Source organism: Narcine bancroftii, chromosome 6 (genome assembly GCF_036971445.1).
Source record: "Narcine bancroftii isolate sNarBan1 chromosome 6, sNarBan1.hap1, whole genome shotgun sequence".
Lineage (NCBI taxonomy): Eukaryota > Metazoa > Chordata > Chondrichthyes > Torpediniformes > Narcinidae > Narcine > Narcine bancroftii.
In genome coordinates, this window is record NC_091474.1 from 15,886,417 (window position 1) to 15,902,438 (window position 16,022).

The 16,022-nt window shown below is 41.9% G+C and overlaps 1 protein-coding gene and 1 long non-coding RNA gene across 4 annotated transcripts in view; one reads left to right on the plus strand and one right to left on the minus strand.

The window, feature by feature from the left end:
• Positions 1-16,022, plus strand: part of LOC138735754 (proto-oncogene tyrosine-protein kinase Src-like) — a 151,065-nt gene that overhangs the window by 37,332 nt on the left and 97,711 nt on the right. The gene's annotated exons all lie outside the window — the stretch shown is intronic.
• LOC138737427 (uncharacterized) lies at positions 9,366-10,918 on the minus strand. Its single transcript, XR_011340905.1, has 2 exons — positions 10,651-10,918; positions 9,366-9,856 (listed from the first exon to the last, which is right to left on the minus strand). It is a non-coding gene; the product is annotated as an uncharacterized lncRNA (long non-coding RNA).

The following is a 16,022-nucleotide window of genomic DNA, read 5'->3' on the forward strand; positions in this document are numbered from 1 at the left end:
GAAAAATCCCAGGTATTGGGCACCTATGGGGATTGGTAGATGCCAGATAAGTGAATTTTCTGATAATTTGAGATTACGTGTTGCGTGATTGGTAAGCTAACTGCTGGGTGGGTCAGTTTTAAACTTGTATTTTTTTACTGATTTATTTTTCACAATATTTTCCTGGTTGCTTGAATTCTGGATAAAAGTTTACAGTATGAAATATGATGATGTTCCCACAAATTAATTTGGATTTTTAATCTGAAGAAAGATCACATCCACAGTAGGGAAAAAAAAACTAAATTTAGCCCATGGCTTTTATCTTTGTAAAAAATTCAATGCTTTCCAGTAGAAAAGGTATAAATATGTATATCTAGATCAAGGTGTGCCAAGAATTTGCACAGGGGAGATGGAGAGAGAGCATTTGACAAAGCAGAATACCCACATCCATCTCTCTCTCACACACACACACACACACACACACACACACACACACACACACACACACACACACACACACACATCCGCCTTCCTCCCACCACCCAAAATGATTGCATATTAACACGCGAGTCTTAATAATGTTGATCACCTCAGTAATGAGTTTGTATATTCTTCACGTGCCTGCGTGGGTTTTCTCTTGGGTCTCTGGTTTCCTCCTACCATTCAAAAATATACTTGGGATGTAAATTAGGTGGCTTGGGCCAAAATGGCCTGTTACCATGCTCTATGTCTAAATTTATAAATTAAAATTACAACACTATAGGAGGCATTCGAGTCGATTAGTCTGTGCCAGGTCTTTGGAGAACAATCTGGTCAATTCTATTCCCATTATCTTTCCCTGTTACAAAACAATGGTTTTTTTTTTGACCTTCAAATATTTATCCAATTCATTATTGAAAGATACATTTGAATCGACAATTGAGGTCATGGTTGAGGTTTCTTGCTTCATAAAAGTGCAATTTTGCTGTGTCAACCCTGGATGTTTGGTCAGGCAATTTAAATCTGTCTTCTCGATCAATGTGAACCATTTCTTTCTATTTGTCTCATCTAATCTTTGGAATTCTATGCCCAACGAAGCAGCAGAGACAGCCTCATTAAAAGTCTTTAAGACACTGGAAGATTTTTGAATAAAAGGGGAATTAAGGGCTGTGGGGAAGAGGCAGATAAGTGGAGCTGAGTCCACGGCCAGATGATGTTGTGGACTGGTGCAGCAGCCTCAGTTGGCCATTTGGCTTGCTCCTGCTCCTATCTCCTTTGTTTTTGACTTCTCAGTGCATCAAGATATTGTACATGAAAATCAAGCCCTCTTCTGTTTCAAGCTCAGTCATGAGGACTGAAATTGTTGATTCTCTGTTCGTCCCATATCCAGAAGAGTTCCAACGTGATAGTTATTCACTATTCATCGGGAAGGGCCACCCGGATTCTAATTGGCTCTCTTTTGCACCCTGATGACTCTGTACTGCTTAAGGATGCTCTAGAGCAGTGGTTCTCCAACTTTTTTCTTTCCACTCATATACCACCTTAAGTAATCCCTATGCCATAGGTGCTCTGTGATTAATAAGGGATTACTTAAGGTGATATGTGAGAGGGCTGGGCAGGGTGTGGGGGGAGAAGGTTGAGAATCACTGCTCCAGACCCAATTGTTACTGAAATATTTTGCTTGAGAAAAATGGTCATTGGCCCATTTCCTTTGGAGTTATGAAACCGTGCACATAACGAATGAATTGGGTACGATTAAAACAGTGGCTTTCAAACTTTTTTCTTTCTACTCACATACCACCTTAAGCAATCCCTTACTCATCACAGAGCACCTTGGCATAGGGATTAACTAAGGTGGTATGTAAGTGGGAAAAAAAGGTTGAAAACCACTGCTCTTGCCCTACACGTCAGATTCAGCAGTATACAAAGCTATCAGAGAGGCTCAATAGATAATGACCAAGGTTGGTGGAAACCCAGTTACTTCCAAGCTGCTTAACCCCTGAGATTTTGGGAGTTCAAGACTATTCGGAATGATCATGTGATGCAGTGATGATAACATGGGAGCAAGGAGGGGAGTTAAAATCTGGAAATGGTTTCGGAAGTTTTATTTGAACACTTTGGTCAGGGAAGTACGGTGATGATTTCATCTGGTGCTGTTGATGGAGGCAATGTGGATTTTAGAGAAACAAGAACCACATGTGCTGGAATGTCAAGCAGATAGTGAGAGGCTGGAGGGACTTGGTGGGTCAGGCAGCATCCATGGGCAGACAATGTTTGAGGTCAGGATCCTTTATGAGCAACGTGGCTTTAGTTTGGATTATCAGTTGGCGGGTGGCCCTCTTGGCTGAGTCAGAAAGTTGTGGGTTCAGAATCCACATCAGAGACCTCGCACAAGATCTCAAGGCTGAGGTTCTAGTGCTGTGCTGAGGTAGTGTTTGTACTTGTTGCTGCCTTTTGGATGAGAAGTCAAACAGTCTCTCATCTCTCTTGTGTGAATGGTGCAACTTTGAGGAGGAACGGGAGAGTTGTTTCTGGTGTCTTGGCTGTTTGATTCCAGTTGAAATACACTGGGCAACATTTTTTTCCCCCAAAAATTTGCTTCCTGAAAACAAATTGGGGATTATGATCGACACCTTCAAGATGAACACAAAAATAATTTCAGATTTGCAATATCAGGTAGGAATTTGGAGAAACGTTAAATGGACTTTTATTGAATTCAGCATGTTTTATCACATAATGATACCGACACATTGTGTTCGTTCAACTGACATAAACATGTTTTGCCGCTGATTTTCGTTTGTACTCAGCATCTGATGCTTCTCTTATCAGTGTCCAACAGTAGTCAGCCAGTATTGATAGATTCCAGTTGCCCTGATGCCCCTTTTCCATGGTTGCAATGTCCTGGTGAAACCTTTCACCATATTCGTCACTGACTTCACCAAGAAGAAGTCCAAGTGCGAATTCAGAAAATGAATTTCCAATGACATGTTCCACTTCATATTTTTTTGTAAGCTTGGCGTAGTTTTAAAATCTGACAGGAAATCACAGAAGTAGGTTATAGCTTTTAAAAAAGTTTAGTGTTAGGAAAATTTTAAGGTGATTTTCACGATCAGCAGCTCAAAATCCATAAAATACACCCAAAAGTGTTCAGGAAGCAAAATCTTTATTGTCCAGTGTTATCATTGCTGTCTGTGTAGTGTGTTGTGTTCCCTAACCGTTACCAGCATTGGTGGCAAAGATGGTGGCAAAGTTCTGAGATGGATGAGAGAAATGCCTCCTGAATCTTCTTTATCTTTGGCTTGGCTTCGCGGACGAAGATTTATGGAGGGGGTAAAAAGTTGGAGGGGGTAAAAAGTATCTTCTTTATCTAACGTTTCAGCAATTGCCTATGCCTGGGACCTGGAAATACAGGTTATGGGTATTGCTGGCCTGGTTTACAATTTGTGCCCATCTTAATTTGCCTTTTGAACTCGTGGCTGTCTGGACTATTTCAGTGAGCAATTATGAGCCAATCACATTGGTGAGGGTTTAGAGTCGAATATAGGCCAGATCCAGTAAGGGGAGTAGAGTTGTTTTCCTTGAGGCCACTCATGTTGTGGATTTTACAATAGTTGCTCATTCCATTGTTAATGGAGAGATTGGAGTTGTGTTTTCCCTGGAGCAGGGAATAAGAGGGGACAAACTGAGGTACTGAATATATATATATATATATATATATATATATAAATTGTGAGGGATGTGGATAGCACAGACTGCAGGAACAGATGAGTATAATTAGAGAGTGTCAGTTTAGGAGAAGGAGAATTCTGAGGGAATTTGAAGGTTTCCTTTTAAACCCAGAGGGTGGTAAGCATTTGGAAGGCACTACCTGAGAGTGTGGTGGAATGGAGTTACTGACTATTTAAGCGTTCGATTAATTTGTGAAAGGATATAAGGCTGTTTATTGGCCAAGTGCTGAAAGGTGGATTAATACAGATAGTTCCTAAGTGATTGGCGTGGTATTGGACTTCCTCCATGCTGTATGATTCCATGGCCAAATTCCTCTGTCACATTGGATATAAACCCTGTCTCATCAACTCTGGATTGCTAATTTAGCAATGGTATTGTACCCCGTGAATGCTCACTGATGTAGTGATCACATATGACGGGCCAGATTGAAGGTAATTATTTGATAAAACCATGACAAAAATTCAGCTGCAGGATGAAAGCAGTGTGAATTTATCTGGCAAAAAATGCATCATCGACTTTAAGTGAAACTGCTGACCCCAGTTCGAGGGATTCCTGCAGGTACCATCATTTACTTTACACTGCTACCTACCCTGCCTTGAATAATGGCCATTTTTGTTGCCCATTATTAATAGATTTATAATTTTTTTTAAAGTTACAGAATTGCACATACATCTTTTAATGCTTCCTATGGCTTTTCTTCTGGTTTTGCTTGAAGCAGGATCAGCATCATTCATCTTGCATTCCTGGAGGTCCCTGGTCTGAGTTGGATGATTGACAGCTGGGTCTGCAGAGAAATAACTCCTTGGAAAAAAGTGCCTTTCAGATATCAGTACAGTTTCTGCTGATGATGCAGCTATTCTCTCAAATGAGATTCTTTCCAACTTGGATCCATATGAAATATGATTCGATCCATTGAAGTTTATTCCAAATTAAATTCCATTACATGGGAGTAGCTCTTGGCATTTGAATGCCTCTGCAATATTCTGGCTATGGTTTATGTTCATTGGGCTTGACTCAATAGAGGCAATGAGAAATGGCCACAGCACTTTAAGAAAGAGAAGCAGAGGAGATCATCCTACAGGATGGTGACCACAGCAGTGGACCAGCGAGGGGCTCAACGGCTGAGGGACCCAAACAGGCTGCGGGTGACTTGTGGTCGGGGCACCAGCACAGGCTATGGGCTGTCGGAGACCGGCTCATGGGAACCAGGCATTGGAGCCAGGATTCAAGAGGGTGCTGAAGGCACAAAGAGCTCACAGAGGGCCTGAAGCATTGAAGGCTTCCAGATTGTGTCAGAGGTTTGTATCTGGAGTTAGGATTGCCGGTGAATCATACAGGTGTCTGTGTGGCTGCAGAGGCTACGGAAGCACTGGAGGGAAATCCACGGACACTCAGTGACTCTGAGAGGACTTTCTTCTCCTTCTCTTTCTCTCGTACCGAGTGACACTAATGGCGACTCTGTCTGCCTTTCAGTGGGCAAAAGTTTAAAAATATATCATGAATGCTACGTCTTTAATGTATTATGCATGACAATAAAATAGACCTTGAACTTGTGGCTCATTTTATGGCCAAGATGAAGTTGGAAACATTGCATCTTTTGATTTCTCACTGTGTTGACTATTAATATAAATACAACACTGCCATTTCAAAGATAGTAGAATTATCAATAAATATTCTGGGGCATTTCCTTGCATTGGTGCAGGGCTTACTTCTACTCTAACCATCTCAGGACCAATGAATTGCAGACTTCTCCACAGTTGGGCCAGGTGGTAGCTGATACGGTGATGGATGGGCAGTTTGCAAAGTTGCCTCCATATAATGAAGAACATAAAAAGTCTGTAAACACCGTGGTTGAGAAGAAACCAGAAGACCCGAGGGTGCTTTTAATTTTTTTTTAACCGATGCCCCACAGTGGAAGGCCCTCCTGGCTCATGAGACCGATGCCACCCAATTAACCAGGAATAAACCAGAGCACCCAGAGCAAACCCACACAGGTTACGGGAGAAAATATAAACTCCTTCCAGGCAGTGCCAGATTTGATGCCGGTCTGTTGGCACTGAGGATGTGCAAACTCTCTATGGGAGGAACCTGGAAATAACTGCTTGTCCTGTCGTTTCAGAAATCATCACAAACTAACCTAACACAATCCTTTGGGATTGTGAAGGATTACATTTGATAGGACCATGATTTTAAGTCATGTTCATGAACTGGTTATTTGTTTAGCCAGTCATTAAAAATGTACTTTCAGAGAATTGGATGACGGCCAAATCACATTCTCCAAATGAAAGAAGTAAACAGTTTGCATCAATTTAAACATTTTTTTTTGGTCTCTAATCTCTCAGAAACTTCAAGGTATCTATTTTTGTTGTTATTTTCACTAATGCAGCACTTTGGACTTTTAAAACAGATCAGGAGTTTCAATGCTTCGTTATTTGTCAATTCTCTGATATCCTAAAATGCTAGTTTCAGATTTACAGGTTGGTCATGTAATGTGAGACTGCACCGTGAATACAAACTCAGATGTGTTTTTCTCTGCCCCTCCCCCCATGAAGAACATTACAGTAGACGTGATAGATTTAATGAGACTCCAGCAATTCCTTTGTAAAGCTTCCATGTCCATCATCCTGGCTGGTCAATCTTTCCTCCTGTATCCTTCTCAAGAAAAATATTGTTGTTTATTATTCTATTGACATTGCCCTTTGCAGAAGGTTATTGCAGTGACGTTTTTTTAAAAAGACAATGTACACTTCTTCAATAATGAGTGAAAAATAATGTGGGGCATTTAGAAAGGGTTAATTTCTATTCATTTTAAATGTCAACAGCTAGGAAGATTGAAGACTTCCTAAAGAATAATGAGTTTGATTGTTTTCTTCCTTCATCCCTCTACTTTCCTAAAGCTACAAAATCATTTCCAGCTGTAGGTTAGCAGGCAAGTTTTCCCTGTGTTATTATTTCTTCTATTTTATGACTAGATGAGGTGGGGTGGGGGGGTGGAGTTGTTGATTTGGGAATTGGGAGCCCACTTTTATGGTGGGTGCTGATAGGTCATTTGGGAATTGAGGGGAAGATTTTTTTTCAATCCAGTTCTGGGCCTGCCCTCCTAGGCTGGATCAGGGCAGCACAGTTGCAGTTTATGATGCCAGAGCCCTAGATTCAATTCTGAGGTTGGGGAGTTTGCACAATCTCCCTATGATTACGTGGGATTGCTCTAGGTGCTCCATTTTCTTCCCAGCAGGTTGGTAGGTTCATTGGCAACTGTAAATTGGCCCTAATGTCAAGTCAAGTTTATTGTCATCTATTAGATGTGTACGAGCTAATGAAACAGTGTTCTCCGGTCCTTGGTGCAAAACACACAGACACAAAACCAGACATAACACATATGCAGGACAAGTATTTATATATACACATTGGTTCCTGAATATGAGAGCACAGATGGTTAGTGTGAACTGTTCCTTTGGTTATTCATTGTTCTCACTGCCCGTGGGAAGAAGCTGTTCCTCAGCCTGGTGGTGCTGGCTCTGATCCTCCTGTATCTCTTTCCTGATGGGAGCAGCTAAAAGATGCTGAGGCCACAGGAGAGGGGGTCCTCAATGATTTTGCGCATCCTCTTCAGACAATGATCCCATTAGATCACTTTGATGGTGGAGGGTGTGGGGAGGGGGGAAAGAAGGGATGGACATGCCATTTATTCTCTCTGGCCATTTTTGTGATCCTGTGCATTGACCTCCGATGCATTTCTCTGCAGCAGAAGTACCACACTGTGATGCAACCGATCAGGATGCTCTAGATGGTGACAGGTAGCCTTGCTTGCTTCAGTCTTCTCAGAAAGCGCAGTCGCAGACTTCCCAGGTGACGTGAGGTGTCCCTGATAGGTCTCCATTTAAGGGAACTTCGAGGAAGTTTATCATGTGTAGCTGAGGATAGAATCTGTGGTGACAGGGTGAGAATGAATGGTGAAATTTATCTAGGAGTAGTTGGTTGATGATCAGCATGGACTCAGGGGTTAAGAGGAGGTACATGCTTGGGGTCTAGTGCAGTAGCCTCCCCGTATCCACCTGTTAGCCTGTGCTCAGTCCCCCTTCCCCATCAGCCCACCTTTTTGGACATCTGCCTGATTTTAAGCCCTTCAGAAGAAGGGCTCAAACCCAAAACATTGACTGCCTTTTCATCTTTATGGATGGTGTATAACTGCTGAGTTTATCCAGCAGTTTTGTGTACTGGGATGAAGACCCAGTTCTCGTTCATTTTTCTTGGATTCTTATAACCTACAAAGATGTGCATCGCTTTAGGTCTTGCTAATGCCTGCCTCTGACAGAGAGGTGTGGTTCATTGTACTCTTCGGTTGCAATTAAATATCAGACATTCTCGATTCATGCAGCTGCGCATCATGTTGATTGTTACATTTACTGAGTTCCATTTGATGTGCAAATTTCTGTTTGAAATGCGATAAATAATTGATGAATGTCGTTTCCCTGAATGTTTTGGTAGTTTGATTTAATTTGGGAGCACACTGATGGGGCTGATGGCATGAGATTGTTCATAGATAGATACAGATGGCTTTGTGGGGTTGATGAGCCTGTCCTTGGAGATTCCTGTTGGCAGGAACAAGGTCAGATGTTGTGAAAGGGCAGGAGGCCGTTCCATGTAGTTCCCAGCAATTGTTTGAATGCAGGCGAGCAAATTTAACAACTGTACCAGCAGGGAGCTCAGATCAAAGTGCGGGTGAACCAGATGAGGTGTAACAAGAACCTGTAATGCCCCTTCTGGGGGGCCTGTTCTACCCACTCTGCAGTTCCATTTGATCCATGAATATCAGCTAAAATGAAAGACTTACACTTTATAGATCGGCGTGAGAACCATGACTCCATCAGGGCATCATCAGTAATGGTGGGGGTGGTTCTGTCAGTGACGAGTCTTGCAAAAGGCATAAAGATGCAGAAAATGAGCTCCCCTAGCGGTGGGGGTGCTTGCTCTGGAATCTCCAGGGCAGCTCTAGCACTTTAAAAGGAGCAGCCTTTGATGTAACTGGGATTTTATGGAGGGTTGGTTGCAACATCTATTTAACTTATTGTGAACAAGTGTATCTTCAAAGCAAGGAAGCTGCAAACGGGACCTTTAAAGCATCAGGATCATGTAATGGGTCTGGGGCAATGGGTGTATTCTTCTTAAATCACCAAGGACACATGAGTAGTACTGCACAGGAATGGCCTATGAGTCGACCATTAATCATCCACTTTAATCATTTTGCATTGATTCTATTTAACGAATATATCACAGTAGTAGAAGGCGCTTCCAGACCAATTAACCTACCAGCCCTGTACGTTTTGGTGGGTGGAAACTGGCGTGCACCCAGAGAAACCCCACATACGTCACGGGGAGAATGCGCAAACTCCTTCCGGCTGGATTCGGACCCAGGACGCTGGCAGTGAAATAACATTGCAATCACTGTGCTACACCAATCCCATTTTATTCTCCATGCATTTCATCAACCCTCTCAGATCCCCAACCTACCTGCACACTAAGGATAATGTCCAACAGCAGATTAACTTCCCCAGTTGCACATTTTTGGGATCACAAGATATAGGAGCAGAGGTAGGCCCATTGACCCGCTGAGTCTGCTCCGCCATTCTGCAGGCCCATTTGAACAATGAATATCAGCTGAAATGAAAGACTTGCACTTTATAGATTAGAATGGAATTTATTGTCATGAACAAGTCATGAAATTTGGTGTTTTGCAGCAGCGTTACAGTGAAAACATTCATGTTATAACCATCTTAAAACATTCTATATAAAAAAAAGTAAAAATGCCCGAAAAGTCAGGCAGTGTATTTTTAATCATTGATTATTCAGGAACTTGATGGCAGTGTGGAAGAAGCTGTCCTTGAACCATTGAGTGCTCATCTTTTGGCTCCTGTACCTTTTTCCCAACGGTAGCAGAGTGAAGAGGACTGGCCTGGATGGTGGGGGTCTTCGAGGATAGAAACTGCTTTTCTTTTAAAAGACACTGCCTCTTGTAGATGACCTGGATGGAGTGAGGTCTGGTGCTTGTGATGTTGCGGCCGAGTTAACAACCCTCTGGAGTTTATTCTTGATCCGAGAGTTGGCACTTCCACACCAGGCAGTGATGCAACCAGCCAGAAGGCTCAGCCCCACTCGCCATAACCTTTGACTAATCAAATACCTGAAATTAGTTTTTTTATTTAAAAATGGTAATTGGATGTGGGAGGATATCTAAGCTCCTACTATAGTTTTCCATTACATCAATCTTCTGACCTAACAACTCTTGTGACTAACTTTTTTGTCACTGACTTCCAATTTTCTTCTTAAGTCATTCACTTCCATTTATACAGCCATTTCTCGTTCTTCCACATTTTCTAATCTTTTCCCTATTTCTGTCATGACCAGCTCTATTCTACTCACTTTTTCTTCTGTACTTTTCATTTTTTTTTCACTTCACTAAATTCTAATGTCAACCATTTTTTTAATGCTCTCATTTGTTCTTTACACTATGAACCATATTGACCAAAATACATATAAACATTTCCCTCGAATATACACAGTGTCATTTTTTCCCCTTTTTCCCCCCTCCCTTCCCTCCCTCCTTCCCACCCCACCTCCCCACCCACTCAACGTTCAACATATACAATACATTAAACCCATTAAACAATGTCATCACACAATGAAAATAAACAAGAAAATTGTGTCATCTACTTTTACACTTTGGGTCAGTTCATTTCGTCTTCTTCTCATTCTGTCATTTTAGAGGGTGGAGGTCCGTGGTAGGACTTCTCTGTTGTGTTCCATGTACGGTTCCCAAATTTGTTCGAATACTGTGATGTTATTTCTTAAATTATATGTTATTTTTTCCAATGGAATACATTTATTCATTTCTATGTACCATTGCTGTACTCTCAGGCTATCGCGCGAAAAAAAAATTATGTATGTACTGTACATCTATTTTACCTTCTATTCCTCTGTGCAGAGCTTAGTCTTCTTCTTCCTCTTCTTTTGTGTCTGCATCTGTGTTTGTGTCTTCTACTTCTCTTCCTTGTAACTGTGTCTCTTCTGACTTTCTTGTCGAGCTGCTTGCCTCACTTTGCTGGGTGTTTTTTTGCATGGCTTCTTCTGGGCTAGTTATCTGTTGGGCCTCCTGTTGATGTTCTTCTTTCCTATCACTCCCTTTCCTGTCGCATTCCTCTCCTTCCAGCTGAGAGCTCTGATGTCGGGCATCTCTCAGTTGGTTACGCTGTGTTAGTTCGCTCCTCAGCTGGGCCACCCTCCCGTCCGTGTTTTATTTTTTCCTTAGTGTACGCATTGTGCATGCGCAGTTGTGCTCTGGATAGCTAAGCTCCTGAGGAAATCCACATGGTCAATGGGAGAATGAGTGTGTGCACAATGTGTTGGATTTTGATGCGCTCCTCCAAAATGACAATTTCCTGCACACACACGTTTTTTTTTATTGTTAATCCAAGTTACATCTCACTTATTAGTACAGGGGGAACTGATTTTGAATTGGCCTGCAATTATTTTGAATGAAAACTCTGGATTCTTGAATGTCCGGAAAATGTAGAAATTCAATGTTTGATGAGTGGGGAGGTGTTGTGCGGACACAGGATGTATCCAACTAAGATGATAGATGCTTTTGCCTACCCCCACAGCTCTGTAGTTCTTAATTCTGTATTAAAATGTATTGTATCTGAAGGGGAGAACAATTGGGAAGGAAGTGCCTGTCATGTCTATGTGAATTCTGGAATTTATAAAGGAGACTTGAAGTATTAATCATTAAAGACCTGAATGACTTTTGCATTTTGTTGAAGGCCTGGGTGAGCTGCAATGGAAAATGTCCAAATTTTGCAGCTATATAGGACTGCAAAATCATTTTGTTCTAATATTGGCAGGGAGGAAACTTGAGATAAATTTTTTCTTCCCTCTAATAGTTATACGATTGCAGTTCTGCTGGGATCAGTTCAGCATGTTAAATACCTTTTGGTCTCTGTAGTCGGATGAAAAGGCTGAGCTACAGATAACCTTTTATGTTTCTCTGGAGGGCTTTCACAAGACCTTCCCTAATACTTGATGAATAACTCATGAGACCCCTCTGAGGCTGTTAACATCGATCTAGATTGGTTTGCATGAGGAATGAATTGGTCACTCATTCCTTTCCAATTTAACTGTTGCTGTAACAAAGAAAACTGAACTGGGAGCGCTTAGCTGACCAGACAAGCTGAGAAAGAACTCTTATCTTACAACCTGTTTATACAATGAAGGGATTAGGTGTTTCAAAAGGAATAGGATAGGAGGTTGGGGGTGGGGGGAATGTCAAGGATGGTATCATGGCTATAGAAAGGGAGGATGCTGCAGAGGGAGTGTCGGTGTGGGTAGAAGTCAGAAAGACGAAGGGAGCGATCACTGTGGTGGGAGAAATGATAGGCCCCCCAAATAGCCCTCAGGACATTGAGGAGCAGATAAGCAGGCAGATTTTGAAATGGTGCAGGGTTGTAGTTATGGGTGATTTCAACTTTCCTGATTTTGGCTGGCACCTCTTGACTGCCAGAAGGATGAATGAGGCTGAATTTGTCAGGAGTGTTTTAGAAGGATTCCAGGTACAATATGTGGATTGGCTGATGAGCGGAGAGGTCATACTGGTTTTAGTTCTGGGTAATGAACCTGATCAGGTGGGGGAGCATTGTGGTGAGAGTGATCACAACTTCTTTAATCTCAGCATAGCTATGGAAAAGGATGACAACAGAAAAGATGGGAAAGTGCTTAATTGGAGAAGGGCTAATTATGAAGGGATGAGGCAGAAACTAGCGAGAGTAAATTGGAAACAGATGTTTAAGGGTGAAAGCACAGAGGTAATGTGGAGGAAGTTTAGGGACCTCTTGTTCTGAGTTCAGGAGAGGTTTGTCTCATTGGGACAAGGACAAGGGAACTGTGGCTGATGAAACAGGTGAGGTGACTAGTCAAAAGGAAGGAGGAAACGTATTAAATTATAGGGATGATATGGTTGACATAGGAGTTAGTGCAGGGGACCCAAACTTTTTAGACCATCGACGCCTTCATGGAATCCTTGGCCTTTTATAGACCCCCAGGGAAGTACAAAAATAAATAAGTAGACATGCAGTTTCCATGTGCATTAGGACATAATTCCAACTGCATAACAGCAACAACCCAAACTTTGTAACAACTCCTCAATCGCCAAGTATCACATTTGTAAATTAATCAAGCAAATAACCAATAACAACCAATGACAATTTTTTTTCAAAAACCCTTTGCTTCTGACCGGGAAGGTGCCAAATGGAGATAGGTCCAAGTCTTCGTCATCAGTGATGGTGATTCCATTCTCCACATCAGGTGCGATGCTGTCCGCATCGAAGAATTCACCTTGGGCTCCTGGGCAGGAGGGGGGACCTCGGGCTCCACAATTCTATAGACTCCAAAAGTTCAATTGACCCCCTGACATTTATCGACCTCTTCCCTTCCCTCCCCCCCCCCCCCCAGGCATTTGTTGAGCCCCTTGGATAGTCCCATCAACTCTAGGGTTTGACATCGACCACTTTGGAGACCCCTTAAGTTAGTGTAACACTATTACATTGCCAGTAACCTAGTTTTGAATCTGGCAATGACAGTAAGGAATTTCAATGTGACTGCTTGGGTTTTGTCCATGTGTTCTGGAATCCTCCCACCCTCTGTAACCTACAGACCTGGTAGGTGATTTGGGGATAATTGGGTGGTGCAGGTTTCAATGGTCGAAATGGGTTTTTGCCTGATTTTCAGCACTCCTGAGAAAGGACACAGACCTGAAATGTTGAATGCCTTTTACTTCCTATGAATGTTACGTGATCTACTGAGTTTCTCCAGCATTTTTGTCTACTGCACTCAGTGCAAGCATCTGCATATTTTTTAAAAAAATGATACGGCGCAATAGAAACCACTTTGGCCATTGAAACCCGTGCCATCCAATTACCCCAACTGATCTACCAACCCTGTATGTTTTAGAGGGTGGGAGGAAACTGGAGCACTCGGAGGAAACCTATGCAGGTCGTATACAAATTCTGATGCACTGAATAGTGAAATAAACCATGCTGCAGATTTCATCTGGGTTAGCCAGTGTTACCTACTTGTATTATTCTTTTACCACATGTATTTCACTTATTGTATCCCATGGACTAAATCACATTGCCACAAGAAAAATTGCAATATTTCAAAGCGAACAGACGTTGTAGGTTAATTGGGGTATTTGGGTGGTGCAGGTTTGTGCCTCATATCTAAATTTAAAATTTAAAATTCTGCAAGTATAAAATGCCTGTGAAGCAGGTGCAGCTTTTTTTTTTGCATTGGAGAGGCTTGACTGCTCTGGGGTAAGCAGCGAACCAGGGCAGGACTCCAGGGTGGGAGAGAACTCCATCCGGTCGTGGGAGAGGAGCCTATGTGGCCATAGGAGGTCACCTCAGCAGACAGCTTGGTAGCTGGCCTCACACCCAACCATGGGCTGTTGAAGTCAAGCTTCCGGGAACCAGACATCAGGACCTGGATTTGTGAATTTAGCAGATCTCCCGATGTGGTCAGCTTCCTAATTGTATCAGGGTTTGTACACCAGGGGTTGAGGAGGATGATTTGGATGCCTCAAGCTCTGGGATAGACAGAGGGCCACACATCTCCAGAGTTTCAGGAGCACAGGAAATGTCAGCATTAGTGGGGTGGGGTAGAGGGCAGGGAATCTATCAGGATAGAGGCTACTTTCTTAAGACACCACCTCTTGTAGATGTCCTCAGTGGAGTGAAGACTGGTACCCGTGACGTCGCTGGCCAGCTAACAACTCCCTGGAGTTTGTTCCTGTCCTGTGTATTGGCATCTCCAGACTCTGATACAGTGAGATCTCTCCATGGTTCACCTGCAGAAATTTTCAAGAGAAATGTTCCTGTTTCACTGCAGCGTTTCTTGTATATGTATAAGATAAATCATCTTACCAATCTCCTATTTATCAACTTCAGTGTCACTGGACACTGGCTGAGTAGCTTTATTTTAATTTCTTTGCTCCTGAGTTTTGTTTTTGGCATCTTGTCCAGGCGCAAGATCATTGTCTGGAAAAGTAATCCAGGCAAGGAGTATATGTGGAATTAATTTCTAAGTCTTTGCATTGTGCTGTGTCCCATGTTTTGACTACTTTCATAGCTTTGTGAGGCATTAGTGCATTTCCCTGCAATATTTTATGTGGCTTCACAAATTCTACACCTGTGCAAGTCCAATAAAGGAGCCCAGTATTCTTCACCTTGTGATGGCTTGAATGTGTGTGTCTGCAGAATTACTGTGCTTTATTGCACCGCTAGTTCTACTGAACCAGGGAATTCTCTAGATTTACTTGGCACAGATTTTGATTAACTCGATCGTTTCAGGCTGGTTTAAACTTTATTCAGAAGTCAGCTACGAGCTGGTTACAGTTGAGCACATAGTTTTGTGTTTAATGTGGTCCCGAAGATGCAAGCTGGAATGCTTCATTGCATTAAGGGCGCAATATAAATGACAATTGCTGCTTTATATGAACTAAGGTGGTTTGACGTTCAGTATTTTTACTGTGGTAAAATTGAATGTCATCACAGAATTGCTCGAACCATTGCAATTTCTGAATAGAAAACATCGTTTAATGATGTACATGCACAAAAGATCACTCTTTGTCTCATTATTATAGGCAGGGTTGCAGTAATTATTGAGGTCCTCGACTATTGTCGACAAGCCTTTACTATTAAGAAAGAAGCTAACTATTTGCCTAAACAAGTGATCTTACTGCATAAGAAAGTTGCATTTATAATGCACAATAGACTCCATGAGAAAATCTGGGAACATCACTGTCACACAGTTCTTTGAAAGTATCCACTTCAATTTTTAAAATAATTGTTTTATGTGATTTAATTGATTTTAAACACTAAGAGAATGTTAGGTAGGGTCATTAGTATATAATTGCATTTACAGCAATAAGCTGTATTAAATGTCTGTAAAATCTAACTGACAAAGAGGTTAGTCAGAACACTACAATTAGGATTTATCCTTTCAAACGGTGACTCAACTGAACCACAAATGCTGCCAGTCAATGGCAATGGACACAGTAGACCGAAGGGACTCGTGCTGGTTATAATACTGGAATATTCCTTTGGAAAAGTATATTTGTTATAAAGCCTGACATCTTTGTTTCATGTCCATTTAATTTCACTGGACAACAGATTATTTTCAAAAGGTTTGTGTTCTGATTTAAAAAAAAATTGGGGATACAATTTAAATTAATTTAAATGTAAATTTAAATTAAAAATTGTACATTCATCCAGCACGGAAACAGGACA